This window comes from Xiphophorus couchianus, chromosome 6 (assembly GCF_001444195.1).
Source record: "Xiphophorus couchianus chromosome 6, X_couchianus-1.0, whole genome shotgun sequence".
In the NCBI taxonomy this organism is placed as follows: domain Eukaryota; kingdom Metazoa; phylum Chordata; class Actinopteri; order Cyprinodontiformes; family Poeciliidae; genus Xiphophorus; species Xiphophorus couchianus.
In genome coordinates this window covers 21,073,148-21,094,277 of record NC_040233.1, presented here as the reverse complement: position 1 = coordinate 21,094,277, position 21,130 = coordinate 21,073,148, and the positions used below count along the sequence as shown (strand labels likewise).

General features: G+C 37.5%; 1 protein-coding gene across 3 annotated transcripts in view; it reads left to right on the top strand.

Annotated features, from left to right (window-relative positions):
* The window catches only part of LOC114147024 (protein tyrosine phosphatase receptor type F), a 240,532-nt gene that overhangs the window by 20,625 nt on the left and 198,777 nt on the right, over positions 1–21,130 (top strand). For 2 of the 3 annotated variants that reach the window (XM_028021538.1, XM_028021536.1), the window contains one exon: positions 19,365–19,507. The exons of the other annotated variant lie outside the window; for it this stretch is intronic. The gene's annotated coding sequence lies outside the window, so the exon portion shown is untranslated. The remainder of the gene's footprint in view (positions 1–19,364; positions 19,508–21,130) is intronic. 3 annotated transcript variants of the gene reach the window in all.

Here is a 21,130-nt window from a genome sequence, read left to right as displayed (position 1 = left end):
TTTAAACAGCACATTAGAAGACACAAGATGATGACGATTGGGAACCATGTCAAAGCAAGTATGTGGATATATTGATACATTATTTCCTAGACTGCATTGCACTAGACCCTAAATCTCAGTTTTGTCATGTACACACGCAAACACAAATACTGAGATTTTTAAAAATCTCCACTTTGGTTGAGATTTTTGTAAATTAGCATTTTTAGTGATCTTACACAGAGTTTGGTATGGATGAAAAGCCAAAACGCAATAAAAGTATATTAATTTTCTCAGATATTGTGCTATGTGTGAACTAAGCCTGCGTACATTAAAACTAAAAACTTCTTTTGTTTTTTTCCTGGTCTATGCATGACATATTGAGAAATGTTGATTCTGGCTGCAATAAAGTGCGAGAGAGCAAGGCTTTCAGAATGCACCAAACAGCAAAGATGATCTTTGATGCACTTTTTTAAGTTCAGCGAAAATCTAATTTCGCACGGGAGACACTAGCAATTTTTAACTGTAAAACCGACATCATCACTATGCCTTTATGTTTTCATAACTTGGTTTTTGAATGTTTATGGCCACAGTTGAAATCTTTTTTCCCCCTTCTTTGCTATCCGTTGTTTTTGCCTGGGGGGGAGAGTGGGGAGGACCCTATGGAAACAGCACGATGTGAGCCATGCTGCAGCTCCTTTAAAAGGGCAATGATTCATGAGGCTGGCTCTCCTGTCCCTGGGGCTGGGGAGGAATAGCTGGCATTATCTTCTGCAAATGGGTCTGAAAATGCTCTTGGCCAGGTTGACCAGACCCTGATTTATAGCTCAAGATGAGCTGAATGGTTAGACTCTCTTTCCCAACATATTGGTATGAGGTCCTTTCACTCCTTCAGGTTTCCTTCATGCCTCAACATGCATGAAAACTCACAAGTCTTCCTGCTGTAATTTATGCTGTTGTGTGTTTTGTATTTATGTCAGAGTAATGGATGCATTTAGAAGAGACAACATGAGGGAGGTAAATGTGTGACACAAACATTGTAGTGCTGAAGAAGTAGCCGCAGGTAGTAATATGTCAGCAGAGAGATGAGCAGATTTTCACCTTTATCTGTCTTTGTCTAGTCCTCTATACAGATATGAACCTTATTCATGCTTTAGAGTAGAAAGTGTTATCCAAGAAATAAAATGGCTTCCTACAATTTTATATTCTTAGACATGTTTTCTGGAGGCTCCCAGCAGTTGAGAATTTCTGTCAGCAAAATAATAAAACTGACAGGATTTCAGATCATTAAATGACATAGAACAAGGAAAATATTTGAAATCGAAAACCTTCGACTTTCAGCTAACGAAATCAAAAAATTGTCTCAGGAAATTAAAATGTACTCATTTTTTTCTGTTTGACAAACTCGAGTTTGATTCCAACATTAAACTAAAAGATGAACTTATCCTTCACCCGCATATGGGCACCGATCTCAATGTTAAGTCAGCAGTAGTTGCGTACAGACAGACGGTACGGGATAGTTATGACACCACAACCGTTGTGTTTTCACATCAAGCACGTCCTTTCCTGTGACTGTTTTGCCTTTTTTCTATCAGAATTGCAGTGTCTGGAAAAACCTTGAGGCCAGGAAAGTCAGATTGCAAACTAGGGTTGCACAAAGTATATTTGACTTACTTTGTGAAGCGTCCAGAATGCAAACTGACAGGGAAGACTTTAGCAAACATCACCTGTTTCCAGATTTTTAAAGGTTCCCCCCCTACTAAGAGACTTTCCAGCTCTGTCTCAACATTGTGGTGTACAATCTTAAGGAGTACATGCCTAGACACTCCAATGAGCCTTAGGAACTCCATAGAGGATCAGCAGTAGGTTTTAATGAGAGATGTTTAATGACTGTATGCTATAGGGATCTTCACATGATCCAAACCTCTTTTGCCATATCAGAAAAAGACCCTTTTACCTGATAGTTAATTACTTTAAATAGGATGTTTCCAAGTGGATTATTTAAAAGACCCCGTGTCAGACAGATCCTTATTTGGTCGCTTGGCAGCTTGACTTAGACTCACTCTGCTTCCTGTCGTGCATTGATTAGCTTATTCACCCCCCTTTTTTCTTTGCTTTGTTGTGCAGTCTTCTGCACTAACTCACCTCGTGTGATATTGGTCAAGTTGGAGATCTCAGGGACTTGTTAATCCTTTTATTTACTTTGTTGTGAGGAAGTAGATCAAGATGGGCAAAGGTTAGCTTTCCTCAAAGAAAATGTTGGTGGTGTTTTCAGTCAATAGGAGGGGGATTGACTGGTCAATTTCTGATTATGATTGGTCATTTTTGCCAAGCCACAAGAATTTTCTGTGCATTTTGTTATGTTGCCACAAACTTCAATGCATTTAATTTTAATTTTGTGCAGTAGGAAAAAAAGGATAGATGGTTTTCAAAACTTTCTAAGTGTAAAAATATGGAAGGTGTTTAGCATTCAGTTATGTTCACACCAAACGTCTTTGCAGTGCAAATTTTATCAGCATTCAATACTTTGGGGATGTATGTCTCTACTAGCTTTCTACATCTACACACTCATACTTTGAAAGTGGGTCGAGATCAGCCTGATTTGATAAAGAACATCAGTGAAAAGCAATTTTTAAGGCTTTAAGAATATTCTGAATTAGGTTAAGTTTAGACTATGACTAGGCCATCCTAGCTGAAGTTCTGGTTGTAAGGTTGTTGTCCTGCTTGAAGTTCCTGGTCTAAAGTTTTTTGCAAGTTCCAACAAGTTTTCTTCTAGGACTGCATTTCTTTAGATTAAGTTTCCCAGGAACTCTGACCGTCTTCCCTCAACTCTGCTGAGGAAAAATCTCCCTACAGCATCATACTGCCATTACCATGATTTCACAGCACATATGGTGTTTTCTTGGGTGATATGATATTTTGTTTTATTGCCACAATGGTATTTTACATTTAGACTATGAAATTAAAATTTGCTTTCACTTGACCAGAGCCTCTTCCTGTAGATCTTGCTTTGTCCCCCATATGACTTCCAACAGTGACTTTCGTCTTTTCCATGAAGGCCAGATTTGTGGATTGCTTTGTACCTCTTCCAGCTGGAGCTCTGTTCATTCCCTTATTGCTGCTGGGGTTTTTCTACACAGACCACTAATTAGGACTTGCAAAGTCGTGACGCTGCTTGAATATAAAAACAAAATCAATTACAAACAGGTTTCAGATTCAAACATTTTCCCTTGAGAGCACTCGCTGTTGACAGTCTTTTTCCAAATATTTTTTGACTTGCTCATTTTCACTTGTAGAAACTGTTGGCAGCTTCACCCTTAAGTGAAGTCTACTAGAGAAAAATCGATGTCGGGGTAGTAACTAGAAGGAAAGGGTCCAGTTGATTCATTATTTTGTAATCAAATGCCTGAAAAATATCATGTAATTTTGCTAAACATGTAGTGGGGTTAAATAGTTTAATAATTGTACTTTAGATTACTTGTTATGAAATAGATGGAAGAGCTAACACATAGCCATCCATACAAAGCCTTTTGGATGGGGTTTGAAGGGAAAAGCAGGACCTACTGGGAGTCTGATCCAGTGATAATGAAGGGAGCTGTCTAAGTTTTTGCTCTTTTCTTTTTTTATACAAGCTTAAAAAGATCATCCATCTTTGATTCAAGAAAGCCTAATGCAATATTTCAGCAGCCTCTACAGCTCTTTTAAGCACTTTAGGATTTTCTTTTCACTGTGGTGTTGTTTCATACTATGCTTTATGTATAAAATAGAGTTAGGCAGTAGTACTGACTTTATTACTAGGCAGAAAATGAAATGAAATTTCATTTTTTAGGTCATATATTTGAGCTTTTTTATGCTTGCACAGAACTGATTCACTTTGATCTGAAAGTAATGTTCTGGCATAATTTATCTGCCAAAGCAGCAAAACTAAACGTATATCAAAGACACGTTCAGCCTGTGGGAAAATAGTTGCAATGATTTTAGTTGAAACAATAACTGACATTCTGATTGTTTAATCTTGAGGTGTACCTTTGGATGATAAGTCAATAATCGCAAATATCGAATGTAAATGTGTAAAGAAAGTGGATGCAGATGTTGCATAATGCATAGCTGAAATGCTCTTTTACACAGTAAGTTGGTGGGAAAGTGTATCATGAATAGATTTGAAAGACTTGATGGTGGGCAATTTTCGGGGATGCTCTGATCTAGTGCAGGTCATTTTGATCTTGGACTGGTTCTTTGATGTTGAGTTGAATTGAATCTGTTAAGAAAATCTAATCTAATACAGCTCTACAGTACACTCATGACTTTAAGTAAGTCTTATTTAAAGTTAGCAGCGCATGTTTTTGTGACTTATCAAGCCCTGTTGTTTATTTTCAGTGTCTGTGTCTCTTTTTATCTCCTCCTTCTACAGATAGTAGATGTCTTTTGGGATCTCCCAGTATTCTGCTGTGTAAATAACGGGTATGTTACTTATGTTGTAATGTCACTGAATCATTTTTATGTATTTAAAAATCCACTAATAATCTGGGGCTCAACCATGATGTTTCTTTCTTCTGACTAGAAGTAATTTTACCATGTAGAATGTGAAGTGAGTAAATCTTCATCAATGCAGACAGAGAGTCTGCATAGTATAGAATGAAATTAAATTGTGTGATTATCAAGTCACTGCTGCATCGTAATCAGCAAAGTATTTGTCACTAAAATGTAAGGCAGATATCCAGTAGTGTGACACCCTCGATTTGAAAACTATTGATTGTAATGTTACTGTAGCAGTTAATACGACACAAATGTATAACCCTTCTTTTCTGTTGGATTAAATTGGCTGAGGATTTATGTCTAATGCTATGCTTAAATACTTCTTTTGAAAAATAAACTCATTGTTGGTGCATTGCAGACCAATTGGGCTGGGTGGAAACAAACACACTGAACTGGATTGTTTATTGTACTGATATCAGTCTATTAATCTTTATAATTATTATTGTTTATAAGGCTTCAGTTTAGGTGGTAGAATTTGCTGGCCATCATAAGGATGTTGGTCGGTTTTCTGATTCTGTGAGCCCTAGAGGTGGATCAGACCTGAATCTGGCAGAAACAGATGTTTTTTGTTACCTTACAGCAGCTGGGAACAGGTGCTCAAAAAGCTCCAGTGTTTAGCCAACAAGTCCTTCATCTGGACAGATGTCTCTATTGTGAGGTTGTTAAAGCTGGACTGATTTGATATTTAAGCATTTCAAAGGAGTCCAGCTCTGCATTATCTTGCAAATAAACTCTGCTTCGAGTTGTGTTTTTAAAATTTGAGCAAAGGAAATAATCTTGTAGTCATTAGAAGGCTCTGTAAATGTGCAGACTAGTTCATGTTACCTTTGAAAAATGTACTTATCTCTCCAAACAAGAAATAAATACTCTGTTGCATTTGTGTTTAATTTGCCCAAGCAAAATTCAAGCCCCAATTTAAACGAAACAACCTAATTGATAAATTTTCTCGGCAGTGGAGCAAAAAGCTTTAAAGGGATTTTAGTTCAGAATAAACAATAGGAGCTTTTCTGAAATGCCAGCAAACGGAGGATGATTTATAAGATAAGCAAAAATAATTTGTGGTCGTCTGCATATTCATTGCTGACTTGTGCCATTATTCAGAGGCTCATTTACATTTTAAGCAGCATATCATGGTCAAGGACTGTGTGTACTTCCTCCTGCGAACCTCTGGAGCATTGCAATGAGTTTGTCTTTAAGCAGAGAGATGTGCCTATTGATTAGAGACGGCTTGACCTGTGTTGGTAGCAGATGAGCAGTCCCTCAATTTGAAATCTGCGAGGGATCACACCATTGATTGACCTTGATCAGACTAAATTAGGCGAACAAACCTCTTGCGTTTATTTTGTAATCATGCTGTAATATGCATTCCTATCTTAATTGGGTTTGTCAGATCAATGGATTTGTTTTTTTACTGTGAAGCTTTAAGGAAAGGCAAGCCTTTCAACTTCCCATTTGCGGGGTTCTAATTATCTCCCTTCCCTCAGGCTTTTCATCTGTAAGAATTTTTATTACGCACAGAGATGTGCGTAAGTGCAAGTAAATGTTTGTTAATAATATGTCAGTCCATCTGGGCTGATAAATAGCAGCTATCTGGCTATAGATGTGTGACAACCTAAATATCAACAACAAGTATGACTGGTTTGAATTGCAAAATGTCTCGGCTGGGTGATGATGCTGCGTCATCTTTGGCATTTAGCCAGTTCAAAATCTGGGGCTGAATTTCAAGGATACAGAGAAGCGAATCTGTTCTGTGTTTGCATCCCGGAGAGGAAATTTAGTCATTGGATTGATGTTTTTGGCTGATAAGGACAAACCAGAGCAGAAAGGAGATTGTTTTTCTGGCAGCTGAATTCAAGGCATAATATTATGACGCCTGACAGGTGAAATGAACGATAATTTTTCTTTAAGCCTCTTTGTAAAAAACTTTACAGTATACATAGTGTTGTCCATTTAGAGGAGCTACTTGTACCCAAGCTTTAACGTCCTGGCTGATATCTTAGCATTGAGCTTCAGTATTTCCACATATTGTTCTATCCTCATAATCCTATCTGTATATCAGATTCCAGTCTCCAAAAAGAAAAGTTTTTGTCCACAAGTTCATTTGCACATAATTTGGCTTTCTATGATGCCTCAAGCACCTGTCTACACATGTCTTATGTTGTGTTTTTTCGTCTTTTGGATGGGCTGTACTAAAACAAATTTTCTTGTGATTCTGTGCAATGACAATAGAGGCTGATTCTCTGATTCTGGTATTTAGCAAACAGAAATAATTACCTGATTTAGATAACTTATAGATGATCTAGAAATGGCTTTAGGAGCACAGCAGTGAGTTTGAGTTGTTGACTTGACCGCCAAATACCCAAGATCTCAAACCATCGAGCATCCGTGAGATGTGCTTTACAAACATGTTCGATCCATGGATATCACACCTCATAACTTACAGAATCTAAAGCAGAAGGAGCCTGAGGTGTGGCTCAGAAGACTGTTGTGACTGTTTCTTCAAACATTGCTTAATACAGCAAGCATGTTTGACCAAATAGTGACCTGTATCTGGTTCTTGTTGCTGAGAATACACACAAAAAAATTCTTAACCAAAAAAATCCAGAATAATTGACCCAAAATAATATATGAAAATTGTATGCTGTTCTGTTAATAGCTCAAATACATTTATGATTCACCAACTCATTTTTTATTTAAAATCTATTTTAAAAAAATATGTAAATTATTTTATGCATATACATTATTTACATATATGTTTAGCGGGGGGAAAATCCATTTTTTGTATGTTTAATTTTATATAGCTAAAACCTGGGTACCACCAATGTAAAGGATTTGCCGCTAACATCTCCGGAGGTCCAACATCGCCCAAGTCTTGACAGGCCAGAGCTGTTTTGGCAGCAAAGAGGAACCAAAATAGTGCTAGGGTAGTAATTCTTATGTTATCCATGACTGGTTTAGCTTGCAACTGGCAAACAAAAGAACAGGTTGGAGGTGTTATAGGTAAATCGGGACAAGAGGATTATGCAAGTCTGCAAATGTTCTACATGCCAAAAATAAAAAAAATATACAATACACAGAAGAAACAGTATCTAGGAGAAGCAGTGGACAGTCAGTGGGGGGGGAAAAAAAACAAGTTTTATTCTTTTCCTATTAGATTACATTTATTATCATCTTCAGTCTTTTTGTGGGTTTTTTTGTTGTTTTTTATAGAACACATCAAGATTTTTGCCAACATTAAGCAAAGGCACCAACTGACTCTTCAGGGTTCGTGTTGAATCCTAAAGAGCGGCGCGGCAGCCACAGGACCGGAGCTCTGCAGGGGAGCCTATCCTAAGGCTCCGCTTCCCTCTGGTGCACCACTCTAATGTGGGAACGTGCTGCCTCGCATTATCAAGAGCAACAGTACGTCTGCCATTTGACTGTGCTGTTTAACAGGCCTACGAGATGTTTGTGTCTGAGGCTGACACACAGTAGGGGCAGTGAGCGTGTATGCACAAGATTGGATCCTCTAGCAAATGTCAATAAACAGCCAGGGAAGATGGGGAGTTATATTGCCACTGCCAGTCTAGGAAACCAGGAAAGGTACAGTAAATGGCAGTTTTGCCTGAGGAGTGGGGCAAATAATATAGTGTCCCAGCCTCTGTAGATGTTATTAATCTTCATTATAAGGATAAGACCCACCGGCAGGGTATGACAATAACTATTGTCCTTTCACCCGAGGCCAGTTGGCCAGATAAACTTTATGGTCTTAATATTTTCTCAGTGTTCTGGGCTTTCTTTTGCTTGCTTTAAATCACCTATTTAGTCCTTTTCTTTCTAAATATTGACAGCTAGTTACAGACATTGTTGTTGTTACACTTAGAGCTCCTTGAAACTGCTTTATATCTCCTGAAAAGTCATTCAGATAAAAGCAGTTGTATACATGAAGGCCTTTACTAAGTCAAAGAGTTAACAAGTAAAATGGTGGAAATAAATGAATTATTTTGCAAAAATGTGCTGAAATAATATTGATTGAGTTGTTGATACCTTATTAAGAGACTTTTAATTAGGGATTCTGATGAGAACAGCATTAAAGCAAATCTTTCTTAGCCTCTCTGCCTTGGGCGGTGACTCTTTAACATTAATAATAGAGGCAACGTCACAATGTATGCCACAGGGAGCAGGTACTCTAAAACACAGTTTAACTTATTTCAAACAAGACAAAGTGATTACAGAGTTTACATTTTGAACAGTTTTTTTCCCACCTGAAATTAGCATAATTAGCATGGCTAGCATTACTAAAACAGCAGTTTCGGGGTGTATTCCCTCTGTTTAACTCTGAGATTTCATGTTCCAGAATATTCTAAGGATGAAATCTCAAAAAGGTACAACCGTTTTCTGCACAGCCTTCCTGTTCTCATCTGAAATTGCTGCTCTCTTTCTTACTGCCTCCGTGTTAGAAAATAGTTTGCTTTTTTTGGTAATGTCTTATGCCTTTTTGTCCGTAATCTAACTTCATTTTCAAAACTTAGTCAATGTGTCCACACCGAAGAGTGTTGTCAGTGTGACATGGTAACTAAGGTGTACTGCAAATGAAAAATGATTGGATTTTTGCTTCCAGTGGGCTTATTGCCTGTCAGGGTTGATAAAGCAAAAAACTTGCTTATTTTTGGTCACCAGCTGATTGCCCTGTACAGTGATTGCCCTAAGAGATATTTCTGAACAAGATGACCGTCATATTTGTTTTGTGCCATGATTATTTGCTTGGTTATATCAATAAAACAGATTCTGATTTGTGTTAAACGTTAAAGCATAGGTGTCAAACTCTGGCCCGCGGGCCAAATTTGGCCCGCAGTGTAATTATATTTGGCCCACGATTCAATTTCAAATTAATATTAGAGCCGGCCCGCCGGTATTATACGGTGGCAATGCTGTGACGCCGCATTCACCGCTTATACTACAAATCCCATAATGCTCTGCTGTTTTTTGGCGTGTCAATCAGGACAGAGGCAGACACGCCTCCTCCTCTGTGTCAGTAGCACTTATGGTAGCGGACATGGATGTATTAGGAAGGTGGTGATCCGTCTTCTTGCGCACTCCTTGGGTTGAAAGCCCCGGCTCACCCCGCATCCCCGTGCCTCTCCCCCAAACCACACTGCGACCTCAAACTACAGCTGTCACTGTGTTACCCTACCAAAAAATGGCGAAAAGAAAGACAGAAAATAGAACTTTTCTGGGCAGGTGGGAGACAGAATATCTGTTTATGTATGTGAGCAACTTTTCTCCTCAGTGAAGATGATGAAAACGTCTCACAGGAGACGTCTGACTGACGAACATCTTTGATGACAATGACAATAAATCTTATCTTATCTTATCTTATGAACATCTTTGTTGGATAATGAAGGTTTCCTCAGCTCAAACCCTGAGCCCCGACATTGATGAACTGGCATCCAAGAAAAGATGCCAGATATCTGACTTGGTCGCATCAGAGTAGATCAGTGTGTCGCAAAATGAGCAATAAATACGTTTTCTATGCACCTTTTCTTGTTACTCCAAGGCCTGAATGGTTTATTCATAGCTTATTTAATGATTTATTCATAGTTATGTTATTTTATTTTCAAATTTATTAGCCTGTGTACAAAGCTAATTTTGACATTTATCTCAGAAAGGAGGCATTCAATTTTTATTTAAATTTTATTTAATATGCCATTTATATGTTTTATTATTATTTTTAGCAAGTCAATTATGCACGCCTGCACTTTTAAGTTATATAAGCCTTGCTTGTTCAATATTTATTGTTAAATCAAAACTTGTTTGGGTCCATATTAAAAGATTCATTTGTTCAACCTTGGCTTTGTTCAATTTAAAATTTTGTTCCACTGTGTATTTGAGTTCGACACCCCTGCATTAAAGGATGTCATTATGCTCAGTATACAATGGGCCAGAGTCTATCACAGAATACTTACAGCTGCTTATATTAGTAACTCAAACACCAAAAATGCCTTAGTATGTATTAATTTGCACAGTGGGAAAACGTCTTTGCACGCAGAAGCTAACATTTTCAGTCTTCCTTAAATCTGTGTCTGGATTGGCTGCTTTGCAAACCAACGAGTAGCATTTCAAGAACCATTGCACCTAGGTATTTGAGCTTTTGAAGCTGCATTTACTTTCTTTGCATTGTTTTAGATATACTACTGAACTACGGGTTAAAGTAATTTCAGAGATGGTTGTCTCCTGGAAGAGTACCAACAAATTCTATATGTAGGTTGTCATAAAACTCAATAAGACTGTAGAGCAAATTTAGCCTTTTTGTTTCTAAATTAATGTGATTAGAGCATTATCTCAAATTACACAAATGCTGTCTGATGGAAGCTCACTTTGTTGTTGGAACACATGCATTGCCAAAGCAAATGCTTTGGCTGTCATTTATAACTTACCTCCATCCTGATCAAAAGAGCTGCTTGGCATGATGCTTTTTGCTGCTGCTGCCTGAAAATCGTCTCTCAGACTTAACCTCCATTTTCTCTCAAGCCTGAAGCAACAGTGAGTTCAAGGAGAAGGGAATCTTTTGTTCAAACTGCTCATAAAATTGCATCAAGCATTGTATCAATCACTGTTTGTCAGCCATTGAGGCAGTAATTGAATTTATGCAGAAATTTAATAAGCTTAATTACTGAAACATAGGACCTTATAGGAAGGTAAATGAAAAAGGAAGATGGGATCTTAAACTGCACTGTACAGGTATTTTATCATATTCTGTTCATAAATGTTTTGCTAATGAAGTTTATGCCATAATTTGCACTTCTTGTAGATGATACGTCCTTGGAACAAGTTGTTTATTATGTTAGATTTTACATGTTCAGGGTCTCCTTTTGAATTTTGTATTTTCCTGGACTGGATGAGTATAAATAAATTTAAATGAGTATAAAGAAAGTACTCACATTTCCAGACTTTTTTCTTCCTCCTGTCCTTCAGTATGTCTTTCCTTTCTCTTTTACTTTCTTGTCCCTCATATCCTTTCTTCCTTGTGTCCTTTTTTTCATTCTCTCCATAATTGTTTTTCACCTTTGTTCTGTCTTTCACTTCTTTTTTATCTTCTTCCTGTTTTCATTTGTTTCTTTTTCTCTTTTGTGTTCGTCTATTCTTCTTTCTTTGTCCTTAATTTCTTCCCCCCTCCTACCTGCTCTGCTTTGTTTTCTTCTTTGCATCATTTCCTCTTTTGTTCCTCCCTTTTCTTGTCCTTGTTTTGCTTTTATTTTTCCACTGTTTGTCTTTCCTCCCTTCCTGGTCTCATATTTTTCCACCTTTCCCGTTTTTGTTGCCTTTCTTCCATCATTTTGTTGTTTCTTTACGTTCTTGTGTCCAACAATTTTTCTTCTTTATGTTCCCCTTCTTTTTTGTCTTTCTTTGTTCCTTTCCCTCCATCCTTGCAGTTTCTAATGGTCCAGGTTCCAAACATGAAGCCTACTATAAATTATGATAAATTAACAGTTGAATCTTCAGTTGAGTCTTATTTTATATCGTAAAAATTAATGTAAAGAAAGCAAACTCAGGGAATTTGATTGTGGAATACCTTAAAGTTTTTACATAAATATATGTAGGAATTCTGCTGGAAGACTCACTGTTTAGTCTTTTCCTAATGGACACCATTTAATAAGTGTGCCTTTCAGTGTTCATTTTCTTCAAGGGTTTGAGTTTTTACTTCTAATCTTTGCTTGTCACACATGGGAATTGAAGTTTCCCATCAATTGTCAGAAATGGCTGCCAGATCGCGGTAGAGCGGATTGGGACTCTCGTGTTCACGAAAAAACACAAGCAATCTAATGGGTTTCGTGAGATGGTTTAATTTCGAAGACATTTTTCGCAGTAGGCTCAAATTTGAATATTGAAATTTGTTCTGACAGCCTCACCGTGTGCCACCTCAGAATTTTGTCAGAGCGTTGGTATGAGCAGATTTAACATCATACCGTTAATCAAATTTGACACAAAGAAAAACTGTGTGGCTCTTGTTTCACTTCGTAACCAAAAGCGAAATTAAAGCCAGAGATTGCTGCACCTTGTGCCAGCAATTAGTGTGTGCAGCAGATGTATCTGGTTGAAATTTTGAAGGAAAATGACAGCAAACACAGACTGTATACTGTACGCTGAGCCAGCAGCACCTCGTATATTTGTCTGCTTAGCAGCTTTCTCGCACTCCCACATTAGGACTCATTAATGCACTGGCAACATGAATGTGTAAGAATAGCCATTTTCTGTATTTTCCCATCTTGCTGATGATTAGACTTACAGAAATGCTTTTGGTTAAGTTATGTGGCCGAGTCATAACTACAAAATTTGCAGCAAGGCGCAATTAAAATCTTGGTGTTAAAAATAGTGCATTTTAAATAATTCAGGGCCTGTTAGAGTAACACTTTGGGATTTTCCTGAGGACTTTCCCCTACGGGCTCCATCTTGCTCAGTAAAACAGCCAATGTAACCAATCTGATTAATTCATGAAAGTATCAATCTGGCAAGTCAAAAATGATTTGGTCTGATAGTTTGTCTAAGCTGAAACATTACTTCAGCTTCTGTCGTGAGAATTTTATTCATTAAGACATCTGTCCATCATAATTAGTCTTAAAGAAATGGGTTTTTTTTTTAATTACCTCACCATACTAAAGCATGTCATCAGGCACTACACTGTTCAATGTGGATGTTGCTATTGAGGGAAGAAAACTTGATCCATTCACAATGCTATTTAAGGAACGTGCAAGACCCAAACAAATAACAGTCTAGATGAATTACAACAAAGTTTCTAAGAATAATTTTTTCAAATCTGCACACCTTTGTCTGTCTTGGAATGTGCTGATTGGCAAATGTTCTCTGGCGATGTATTTTAGACATTTATGTTTACAGTTAGAAATGCTAAACATGTGAATTTCCAAGTAGATGTCAAAATCAGGGTTTTCCTGGTCAGTACTAATTGCCATTTTCTATGATCTGATTTCATGGCACTAAGACAGATTCTGTTGTTTTACTTCTTAGGACTATAACACAAACATAAGAAAAACATACTCAAAAAATACACTCATTTTAAACCTTTGCTTATCTTTTAACAGATTGATCCTAGACTTTTTCACTTGTCTTTCTTTTTTAAAGGCACATTTAAAATTGTTTGGGTGTTAGAGAACATTCTGGATTTGATGTTTTATCACTAGGAAACACTCAGGTTGATGTTAAGCACAGGGGAGAAGCAAAACATAAAATAGTTGATGCATTTCGATAAGCTTCTTATAGTTAAACTGTTGAAATACTTTGTTTGCAAAGCTTACGCAGCGAGGTAAGGGCAGAAGCCTGTTTTTTATGTTTTTATCAGTATGTTTGCCTTGATATGGAATGCCTCATGAACTGCCCCAAGATTTGTCCCATCAATCTGCTGTGAGAGAGTGGGCTTCTTCACAGGCTGTCTGCCGTTCTTTCATTGTGGCGCTGTTGGGAATGGTGATTGGATCTCAGTCAACCAGCAATAGATGGATTGGCCCTCAACTGGGATGATTGAGTGGCGCTCCTGTGTATGCACGTGTATATAGCTTTGTGTGTGCTGCGGTGTGTGTGTTGCGTGTGCACCATGCTACCCTCTCCGAAACAACAGCACATCTGTTTCGCTCCATCTCCTCTCGCTCTCTCATTTGAATTTCGAGTTCTCTCAATCATTGCCAGCACTGCTTTGCACTGCCTCTGGCTTACTGGTACAGAGCGGCATGGTTTTCCTTTGAACAAAGTTTCTTGATTTAGACATCAAATTATCATCAAGATGCAACCAAATGTAGCCCCGATGGAAATTTAAATTCAAGTTGACACTATTAGAGCATCTGTGATGTAAAATGAAGGTGATACAGGATGAGGAAATGACTGTACTTTTCTTCCCCATTCATGAGAAACAGAATAACTTTAAATCGGATGCCTAATGTGAGAATATATTGAAGCTAAATCTAAATCTACCTTAATGTGACCCTGGATGGGAACACAAAGATATGGTTTTTATGTTAGGAAAACTGTCACACACCCTGATCTGGAGGCATGTCACTCATAATAGTGTGCACTGTGTTGTATTAGTCTATTCCCTTTTTAATGACTTGGTAATTGCTTTGTCCCCAGTTATTGAGATGACTGCCATGCACTATTACAAAAGTTTAATGATGTGTAACTATTCCTCTTAACAAAGCCATCAATCACAGGTGTTGCTACGGCAACAGCATTAGTCATTGCACAGATGTTGTAATCAATTGTGACGCCAAATAAGATCGCACGCGCGGCGCGTGGAAGTTCCTCTACCTGCTGAAGTCGGCCTTTATGAGTTTTGTAAAGAAAATGGGGTTTATGCAAACCTAGTACATATTCTGTTGGTTCTATTTATAGTCTTATGGAAATTAGGTTTTTTTTCTACCTCCCTCTCTCCATTCTTCATTTTATGAAAATTTACTCAGGCCGTGGAGCAATCAGGGAAAGTTCAATCATCTGTTTTTCTGTAGAGTGGGCAAGTTATTATAATCAGAGCTGCTTAAACCTTGGACTTATTTTTGGTCTTCATGAGTTGCTTGAAAAGTACTAGATTTGAATGTTTTCCTCCGGTCTTGAAGATTAATTAAATCAAACATTGCAATGCAGAACACATCCATGAGTGCATCCGTGTTGCATAGTAGGTGATAAAATGAGTCACATCTTTAGTAAAGAACTCCCACAGTGGTGAAAATCAGAGATGCACCGAGAAGTGCAAGTGTCTTCGGTTGATTTTTAGCTTGCCAAGACGGAAACTCATAAATCCTTGTTTTTTAAACGCAAGAACCTGTAGGTCACACTTATAAGTTGAGAGCAGATAATAGGAAGGCTGAATGAATTATACTTTGTGTTTTTGGAGGACTTCTAAGGTCTAATTGTTGTGAAAAATACTGCATTGAGAAATTTAATTTTGCTGACTTTTGTGTGCAAGTTGTTACTGTGGAAATAAGAATCAAATTTTGCTATTTTCATTTTACAAATGCAGTCATAGGAACATACGTTTTCATACAGTTCTTAATTTTCTATTTAATTCAGAACAGCTGTGTCTATAAGCAGGCCTGCAGCACATCTTGTTATTTTGTATGTCTTAGAGTCTTTGTAGTATAATATCAGAACCTTGAGGACATTTGAAGACAAATATGGATTGGCTCAAATCCTAAATGGTGCCCAAATCTGAGAATGAACGGGAAATAGCTGAAGGTTCCAGTTCTGTGCATCCAGAGGTACAACTTACAGTATACCAATGCAAGCTGAGAATGCCAGTCATTTTAGAGGCTCAGTAACTGTGATCTCTGAATTTCTACCGTCATGCAACCATCGTATTTCTGAATCCAGCTATGTTCTGAACTAAGAGCTTTTGAGTGCAGATATTTTTTTTACTTTCACTATGCTGTAGTTGCTTTCCAACCAAAGAAATGTCTTTCAAAGAAACGATCATTGTCTTCAATCTTTCTCATAAATGTTTTTTTTCAACACACCCTTTTAACATTACAAGGTTTTTTTTACAAAGTATAGTCAAGAGAGCATCTGATTAAGCTGGTTTAGGAAAACCAAATTGTAATTGTCATACTTGAGTCATTCAATTTCCTCTTTATTGAAACTTCCTGAAATCTCAAGCAATTTCAGAGTCTCATACTTTTGAGTAACTTCTGCCTCTTACTATAAGGCCAGTCATCTGATTCACTTCAACCACTTAGCCTTCAATTACCCAGCATCTCTTCAGTGATAGAAGCCGAGGCGCCAGCGGTGGCTGAACCAGACTGCGGGACTTTCCCCCAGTAGACTTGAGTTTAGTTTTGACTGCTGAGATTTTACCCTTTGTTTAATTTGGTTTACCCAGAAACACCTACTTATCTAGTTAGAATTACTTCACGAGGTTTATGTAAAAAAAAAAAAAAAAAGAGGTTTTGTGTCAGAATACAAAGATGTTGACTCCACATCATGCATTTACACAATTACAGAAAGCGACACAAGCCACTTTCTTTTTCCCCAAAGCCATTTTCACACATGGACAGCATTCTGTTTATCCACTGGCAGCTGAATATTTTGGTGTCATATGTGAATTACCCCCCAGATGCTTTCTTCAACATTTTATGACAGAAATCTGACACGGTCGCTTCAAGTAACATATACGTTTTACCAGAGTAAATGGCTGCAGCCACTATAAACGGAGAGCAGTGGCAGGATGATCTGGTTTCATCTGCTGAAATCAACGTGGCAGATTTTTTCTATGAAGGTTATGGCTCTCCAAAATGCATGGTTTTACTGCAGTGATTTACAGCTGCAAGTCTATTTTTCATCAGCAGGAAGATGTTGGAAAAAATTTACTCTGCTGTTTATTATTCAAATGTGATTGCCTTGCAAACTTGGGGAGGAGCTTCAGAGATTCACAGCTCAGGTTGAGAGGATAATGTTTACATGAACACTATTTGCTGTGATTCCACAAATTTAGGTTTTATGAATGGCAAGAAATCAGAAGTCATTTGAACTACTGCCAGTTTTTAACAAAAACTGTTAAAAACTGTTCTTGTTTTTAAGAAAACAGGGCACAGTGGAAAAAGGTTTTCTGGTCTGATGTCAGCAGAAGTTAAAGGGATATATCCAAAATTCAAATTTTTTCACTACACTGAATTACATGACTCTCTGTGTCCTCCATCCATTCCCCATATCACTTTACCAAAAGTGAGCAAAGTTTTTTTTTTCACTTTTTACCTGGATAAATATTTTAATTGGCACACAAAGCAACACAATCTACAATAACTTATCACCTTCTTTCTTACAATTTTCAGCGCTGAAAAACTTGACCTTTTCTTGCCTCCTTTGTAATCCCTTGTAATCTATTTATTTTTCAAAGATATTTGGACGTAAGAAAATCAATCTGAAAAGCGGACTGAAACAGATTTCATAATCCACTTTGACTTATTTTTCTGCCAATTTTGCCCAACCACAGTCTATTTTTTTGACAAGTCTTTATTTTTGTCCTCAATTAAAGTTGAACTAGTCAAACTTTTCTGTCTATGCATTTAAGAGCAGTCTCTTAGTGAGCTGTTGCAAGTAAAAGTAATATTCTACATGAATAATTTATAATCCTCTGGCAATTAATATAAAAAGACCCTAAGTAGTGGCAAATGCCTGTAACACCTTCCAATAAAACACAAGAAATGTAAAAAAAAAAAAGCTTGGTGGGTCTTCACTTTATTTCACTTATAAAATATATTGTCTTAGTCTTCTTTGTTGCATTAAAGCAGTGCTTCTCAATTCCAGTCCTCAGGCCCCCCTGCTCTGCATGTTTTAGCTGTACCCATATTTCAGAACAGCTGATCCAAATGATTGCATTACCTGTTCTGCAGCCATCAAGTACTGCAGAAGCCTGTTAATCACTCATAGATTAAATCCAGGTGTGTGGCAGCAGGGAAACACCTAAAACATGCAGGGCAGGAAGGCCTGAGGACCGGAATTGAGAAGCACTGCATTAAAGTCACCAATAACTTAAAATTGTCACAAAAACAACTTTTGCCATAAGTTGAAATGATGCTCGTCTTGTTAAATAATGATTTAACTCTGATTCATGAACGTTGACGTCTGTTTAGCTACAGTCACACCCAAACCTAATCGCTAGAAAGAAAGAAATTACTTATATAGAACCAGTCTGACAACTAGAAGTACATTGAAAAAACTAAAACAGCAACACCTTATGCACCAGTTTAAATAACTTGCAGTACAAGTGAACGTAGTCAGTCTGGAAATGGCTTGCCTATTTCCAAGGATTGAGGAATCCTGTCAATCACAGTGAGAGCCATTATCCACAAATGGGGGTAAAAACAACATACAACAGTAATGAACCATCCCAGCAGTGACTGGCCGACCAAAATTACTCCAAGAGTGCACTCACAACTCATCTAGGAGATCTTAATGCACCAAAGGCCTCACATGTTAGGGGTCATAGTTCAATTATAAAAAAGAAAACTAGGAGCATAAAAAGGCATTCACATTTAGCTGAAATTTGCCCAAAGAAATTTTTGCAAACACTTGATGATAGCAACACCGGTTATTTGGTCAGATACAGACAAGTTGGTTTGGACAGGCTTTCCCTCCCAATAAATAAAAAAAATTACTTGAAAACCGTTTTGTATTTACTCAATTCATTTTTAAGAATAAACTTTATTTGATCTGACATATGGAAGTGTGACCCAGCAAAACATAAAGCAAGAACAAACGACATCTGTACGATGCTTGTAACCATAGTTAGGATTGCAGGTAAAGCGGTTATACTCAGCCGTCTCCACTAAGCTGATTTCTTCACTGTGTCGGAAAAGAGAAACATTGTTTCTGTAATTTGATGTGGTGGATTAGAGAACCTTGATTTCCCCAGGTACAACACTCCAGGGGAACATAAATTTCTCTGCCTTTGTCTGCCTTTCTAATCGCTTACAAGTGCACATATGCATGACAAAAGGCAGCAATCAGGCAAAGTAATGGCAATGAGTGGCCAGATGAAAGCACAGATCATTACATGAAAGCGGGTGTCACTATGTGTAATCAAAATAATTCTTCGCTCAGCTTAAATTAAAACATTATATGGTCCCTTTGGTGGTCCCTCATGGCAGTCTGAGCAATGCTCTGCTTTGCTTATCCCCCCCTGTACTTCCACCTCCCACCCTTTGACCTTTTCATTAGACAAATAGGCCAGCCCATTCTCTAGGCTTCACTTTTGATTGACGGCATCTGACTGTTTCCGATGCCAACCGTGAGAAATGCGGGGACAAAAGCCTCCGTCTCCTCCCCTCTCTCACGACTTCCTCTCTTTTTTTGCCTCCCTTGTTTGTGTCTCTCAGAAACGGAGCGCGTGTGATATCATATGTCCTCCGAGTGGTTCACACATATAACAAAAGGGTGGGATACAGCAGATGCTAATTCTCCCCACTCCAGTCTTGTTTTTCAAGAGGAAGTTGAATGGATTGGTCACACTTTGCACAAGGTTGGTGGTAATATTTTTTTTCTCAGACATAGTATGTTCATGCATTCCTTTGTGGATTTAAGGACATTGCAGAAAATGTCTAGAAGGTCAAGTTTGCCGCCAAATTCACAGCTGATATTTCCACTACAGCTTATGTTTTTGTAACATATTTAGTGGAGGTGTTTCTGCTAAAAGAGAATAGGGCAAGATAAACTTAAATTTCCATATTGATAAAAGCATACATAACAATGTATCTCATGAGACGAGATGGCACTATTTTGAAAATTAAAATCTTTTTCACCAATAAAGCAAAGATTTGACAGATCACAAACTTTGTTTTGAAGATTCTATAATAAATGTAGAATCATTTTGCTCAAGTTTGACTAGACTGTTGTGGTTTCTATGCTCATTTATTTCTAAAGTGGTCCAAACACTGAAAAATAACTGAAAATTTTCCCTTTTTGTGACTTCACAAAACACCCAAAGTGTATTTTATAGATTCTCTGCTCAGTATTTATTAGACATAAGCAGGCCAGTTGTATAAAGGTATACAAAAAAAGATGCATGATATTGTGCTGGTACCCGAAGAAGTACTTCCCATCTAACTTCAAAATAAAAGACTCCCTAAAGCGCTTGAATTTATTTGGATTTTTTAGACTCATAACACTTCCACAAGAAATAGTTTGGCATTTTAATATTCCAAGACCTTATGCCACACATTCTTCTCGCATTTTCTTGTTTAGCTTAGATTTTGAAATAGAGATGATCAAATGAAGTCTTGATAAATATGATGTAATAGACCTTTTGTTGGAATTACTTCCTTTTCTTCTTCAAAATAAGAGTACCCAAGTTCAGTTTCAATATAACTTTGGTGCATGTAACATTGTGTGCACATTTGTTTGGACTGTTGATGGGTTCATCATGAAAAACAGAAAACTGTTGCCCATCATTTTTAAAGCACTGTTGAAACCATTTGTCCATACCATGAATGGCTAACTATTAGCTGCTGAAGATGGTAATGTTTACAAAACTTAAATATATTAAAAATTCAGAGCTGAACTGACTTATTCTCACTGATTATAGATTATTCAAAATACAATTTGTGAAACCCAAAAATTATTTCGAAAATCTGTTATTGTTTTTATGAGCCAAATATCGTGTATAGTGTCTCGTCTGATTTACTGAATGTGTCATCATGCCCCATACAAGTCTTTCTGTGTGAGCACACCCTTTATGCCTAAAATGCAGAGGAATGCATTGTCTGGTTTTATTGCTAGTAACAGGTAATCCCACTGTTTGTCCAATTTGGTTGAAGATGTGCTCTACTCAGGTTTGACATCATTCCGAGAGCTGAGCTTTGACCTCTAGGATATGCTGAATGCAGCATAATTCTTATTAGTCACAACATGAGTTAATTTAATATTGCTAGTGTGCCCGTGAGCACAAATTTTGGTAATACTAAAGCCAGGTTTATTTATATGCATGTAGCGTTATAATTTTATAATATTGCACATCATTACATAAGCAGCAGAATGCTTTCTTATTCCCCGTCTCATTCACATTTGTGTCTTTGTCAGCTGTCAGACTGCTGCACCTCCTTAACATACTGCAGTTAGGGCTGTTGCAATTTCTACCAAGTAAAAG